This window comes from Triticum aestivum, chromosome 5B, assembly GCF_018294505.1.
Source record: "Triticum aestivum cultivar Chinese Spring chromosome 5B, IWGSC CS RefSeq v2.1, whole genome shotgun sequence".
In the NCBI taxonomy this organism is placed as follows: domain Eukaryota; kingdom Viridiplantae; phylum Streptophyta; class Magnoliopsida; order Poales; family Poaceae; genus Triticum; species Triticum aestivum.
The window spans coordinates 621,680,312-621,685,523 of NC_057807.1; the positions used below are offsets into that span (position 1 = coordinate 621,680,312).

Below are 5,212 nucleotides of genomic sequence, written 5' to 3' on the forward strand. Positions count from 1 at the left end.
CTGAGGCTAGTCCCAGTGCTCCAGCCTAGATCGGTGCTAAGCCTGCCAGCTGAGCAAAAAACTGACGTGTCACGTTAATTAATAAGGAGAGAGTCTCGTTCAGTAAGGCTAGTCCCAGTGCTCCAGCCTGGATCGGTGCTAAGCCTGCCAGCTGAGCAAAAAACTGATGTGTCATGTTAATTAATGAGAAGAGAGTCTCGTTCAGTAAGGCTAGTCCTAGTGCTCCAGCCTGGATCGGTGCTAAGCCTGCCAGCTGAGCAAAAAGCTGATGTGTCACGTTAATTAATGAGGAGAGAGTCTTGTTCAGTAACCCCACGAAGAAACGGTGCCAGACGCAGATACCTAGGCAAAAGGTGGAGTTAATCAATCCCGTGCGGCTGGGTACCGAGCAGTCGCCTCCTTTTTTCTCGTTCCTCCCCAACTCCCCCACGCGCAACCCCTGCCGCCGCTTCTTCTTCCTCGCCCAGCGCCGTCGCCCCGATGCAGCCGCTCCATCCTCCACCAGCAGCCCCGCCCCGCCGCTGATCGTCGCCTACAGCGCCACCATCCTCAGTTTCAGCCGGCCGCATGGACCGTCGCCGGGAGAAATTCGCCGGGGCACCACCGGCTCCGCCTCTGTTCGCCGGGGCACCACCGGCTCCGCCTCTATTCGCCGCTACACCACCGGCTCCTCCTATGTTCGCAGCCGCCAACAGCTCCTCCGGCCAGTCAGCACCTGGTCTTTGGTAAGGAGCCTACATTGCAAAATCTGTAGTATGTATATGTAAATCTGTAGCAAAGGATTATTGAATTCAGTTTTCTCTGGAACCCATTCAATCCCAATGGATTTTAATCTCGATTGAAGCATTGTGTGCGTACGTGGTACAAGCAAGGAGATTGAATCCCCGTCATCCAATTAGTGAGGGTTTTAATTTCATCTTACCAAGATAAAACACTTCCGTTCCCGATTTAGGCAGCAATTGGAGGGCACCTCCCATTGTTTTCTTGCTGGTCTAGTAACCCTGTGGAGATGATCAAAGAATGGGGGTCTGCTGCTGATTCCATTGTTATACAGACTAGGTTCAGTATAGTTGTTAGTACGAAAAGTGTTTTACTTAACCTCCATGAATTGTTCTCCTGTTCAGGAATCTAAGATGGAGAGTCTATTCTGCATAGCGTGTGATCTGAACCATAGATAATTCATAGTCTGAAGTCTGAACTAGGGGCAATCGAGACTCTGATATAAATAGTAGTATGTGATCTGAACGCCATCGCCTAGTCCCAGATTCTTGCAACTTTGTCATACAAACTACAGTCCATGATCTCTTTTGCATTTCGCCAGCTAGCTAGAACTAAACTGTGCCATAAGAACTAAACAGCTTGCTGAAGATTAATGAATTCCCAGCTGAGAAGGGCATGTTGATCTCTGTATTCCTGAAAAGATATTAACAAGAATCTCTTGCGGGGCAACAACAGTTGAAAACGACCTATATTCCGTAAGTTTAGTAGATAAAACTACTGCATATTTTGCTGCTTACGGCGAAGCTTCTGTTTACTTGTGTTTTTGTTCTTGCGTCATTTATGCATTACGTGGCAGGAATAGGCCACAAAGTATACATACCACAAAAGATCCTACGGCTAATTAAATGAAGAAAGCTTAGCTACAGAAAACTAAGCATCTATGCATTGGGGAGTTTGGTTGCTAAGCTATTTAATATGCTTAGCATCTCATCTAAGCACTTGTGCATTGGAGGCAGCCTGATCGTCTCGTCAAGTCTACTCTACTCTGCATGCGTGTCCTGTCGAATTACCAAAAGCTACTACCTATACGTACATTGATGAACAAGCCACATGTGATTGGAGCTTCACATTAGCCATGCAATCCGTGGGCAGATGCAGCTCAATTGTGCAACGCCGAGACGTCAGGCGTTGCACACTGACTTGGCATTTTTAGATAATAGATGTGTTTTATGCCGGTCAGATGTGTAGCGCCTGAGAGTCAGGCGCTGCATAGTATAGTGTGGCGCCTGGATGTCGGGCGCTACACAAAAATATCAACTGAAAGAAATTACTTACCGAATAGTTAATTTCTGAAATACTTTTGTCACGAAGGTCAGATTTGTCAAATTTGCCAACAGCATCCACACGCACACTTGTGCCGAGGCACAATCATGTCAATTCCTGCGTGGTACGGACGGCACAGCACAAATATTCTCCATCTACCAGGTGACAGATATACGTAGCCGCATTGCGTGTCGTGCATCGGCCGCGACTAATTCCATGGGCATGAAGCCCACGTACACGTACATACGTGAGTGGTCCTCCCTTCAGGCACGCACGGAAAAAGTCCAAAATAAACCTTGAATTTATAGCCGAAAGATAAATCAAACCTTGAATTTTGAATCCCGAAAATTGGCACTCTAAATTTGTTGATCCTGGTCTATTTCAGACCCTTCACTTGTTTGGTGCACTGGGAATTCTACAATCCCGGCCGGGATAACGTGCTACTGTCACTGACGATTTGGGCCCACGTGTCATTTCTCCTCCTTCTTAGATCTCTCAAATTCACCACCGTGTTCCCGCAGCCGGCGAACTGGCACTCGGGGTGGTCCCCACCGCAGCCGGATAGGTGTGCTCGTGCAGGTCCCAGCCATCAGCGGCGCCAGGGGTATTCACCTGTATTCATATGAATACCCAAGATTTGGCCCAAAAAAATTAATACATGCCTTATTTAGCGGCCCACAGCCCACAGCCCACACAAGTTACCGGCTACACTCGTCCTGTTCGCTTGATCCAGCCCCCACTCGGCGTCTCAGCCGTTCCCCAAGTCACCAACCTAACCTAGCGCCTGCGGCCAGCGGCGGCGGCGGCGGCGTGTAGCGACCAGCGCCTAGCGGCGGCGAGTAGCGGCCAGCGGTGACGGCCAATACTGACTGCAGGCAGCGGCAAGCGGAGCCGCTGAACGGGCGACCAGCGGCAGGTCGGCAGCGGAGCAGGTTCTATTCTCCTCTTTTCCTAGTTCTAACTTCCTAATTCCTATGGGCTCATGCGGCAGCGCCTGGTCAAATTGTAGCAGCGCCTGGAGCATCACGGAGCGAGCTAGTGCTGGATTTGTCCTACTTGCTAATTCCTACTCCCTCCGTTCCAAAATAGATGACCCAACTTTGTACTAAAGCTAGTACAAAGTTGGGTCATCTATTTTGGAACGGAGGGAGTAATTCCTAGTTCCTGGTCAAATCACATGCTTCTAATTCCTAATTCCTAGTTCTATTATCTGTAGGTGGATTTGTAGTGCAGTCAAATTGGACAAATTGCTGCTAGTGCTGGATTTGAATGCAATGAGCTACCGCCTACTAGTGCTGGATTTGATTAGTCTTAAGGTGGGTATTCTGGTTAAAGTTTTGGGGACAAATTGCTGCTTGTGTTGCTGTCAAATATGCTCATCACTCTGCTATTGCCTACTGAGTGCGCGAAAATATTATTGGTTGTTATGATCTGATACATCGTAAGAAGGATATCATCACTTTATCAATCAGAAGGTACTTATGTATTCATGTTGCTATGGTCTGATATATTGAAATATTGCTATTGTTGTTATGCTAGTGTTGTTTTGTTCATATATTGCTAGTGTTATGTTGTTTGGTTCATATACTACATTTAGAGCCAAAAAATTTTTTTGGATGAATACCCAGGCCCAGCCTCCATTTCCTGGCGCCGCCACTGGTCCCAGCGCGTGTCGTGCCGCCGCACAGATCGATCAAGCTAATGGCGTCCAAGCTAGCTCCTGAAAAATCAATCCACCTGCTTGACTAGCTCCGAGCTTCCATTGCTCTCAAGGAGCAGTTCGAGCACGCGCTTGTACATATTGGCGTGGTGGCTTTGGTTAACTATGTGATTGCCGAGTGACTTTAGCACGAAGCCGACCAGGCCCGTGTAGCCATTGTACGGGCGCGCCGCGTCGTGCACCTCCAGCTGGCCATCACCATAACAGAGCTCGTCGGCACGCGGGTCCGCCTCGTCGACCCAGCGGCTCGCGCCGCTCCGGTCTCCCACATCCCCGACTTGCAGACGTTATTCCACCGCCCCATCACGGGCCACCCCATCACGGGCCACCCCTTCGCAGCTCACCAGCGCTGGCGCCGGCCACGTCGTCCTCTATGTGGAGCGGACCTCCATGAATGCCCCTGCGCTGGGCATGCGAACCAAAAATAACGCCAGAACTGGGAGCCCTCCATCCGCGCCTTCCAGCGGTACAGCTGTTGCAGGCTCTGATTTCAGAAGAGACGCGGAAGTGTGTGCGCATTCAGCGGCAACATGGTCTGGAGAGAAAAATTGGAAGGGGAAAGAAGGTTGAAGATTGGTATGGCAAGTGGGCCAGTGCTGTCAGTGAGAGTAGCAATTTGAGTTGTTTTTTTCTGGCATGGAAAACAGGCACAGGGTTTAAAATAGACCGGGATCGATAAATTTAGAGTGCCAATTTCCGGGATTCAAAATTGAGGGTTCGATTTATCTTTTGTCTATAAATTCATGGTTTATTTTAGACTTTTTCCGGCACGCACGGAACAAGTCCTGCGCGTACATACGTACATGCTTACAGTTACATACGTACTGTGCAGGTAGCCAGACATTCACGTCGATCCTATACAAGGGGCCTAGGGGGGCGAATATACATTTTCATATCTTCCTTCAGAAGACAGGAAAAGCGATCTAACTTTCGGGACTTGTGCTCCGCCGCTGTTCTCTGGCGGCTCCTCTCTGTCGATGACCTCGGTCGTCGCCGGTGAGAGGGGTCGCCGGATCCATGATAATTTAGGCCAAAGTATCTTAGGTTTTTTAGGCTATTCATCGTCTTGGCTTCCGCGGCGGTGATAGCGGCGTTGAATAAAATTTCTTCAGATCCTACTCCGATGAGACGATTGATCCTATCATTGGGGATGGATTTGGAATTCAGTATCTTTAAGTAAGGATTGTGTGGCAGCGGCGGCATCCTCGTGGTGGACATGTGTCCTCGGACTTCGCCACTGCGACGACGCCTGCTCCAACATCGGCCCGGAGCTTGGAGGATAGTCCAGGAACGGATGCAGATTGTGGTCTGCATCGACGACATGTGAAAGACGAAACGTGTGTTGGGTTCGTGGTTGATGGATGGTAGGTGTGGTTTCCTCGTTCGGTGTCTTAGTCATGGTGGGGTGTAAGATCTAGTGTTTGATGGCGTGTCTGGGGTGTTGCCCCG

The 5,212-nt window shown here is 49.6% G+C and overlaps 1 long non-coding RNA gene across 1 annotated transcript; it reads left to right on the forward strand.

The window, feature by feature from the left end:
• Positions 1–359: 359 nt before the first annotated feature.
• Positions 360–3,546, forward strand: LOC123117226 (uncharacterized). The gene is made up of 2 exons (XR_006457309.1): positions 360–725; positions 3,260–3,546. It is a non-coding gene; the product is annotated as an uncharacterized lncRNA (long non-coding RNA).
• Positions 3,547–5,212: the final 1,666 nt, after the last annotated feature.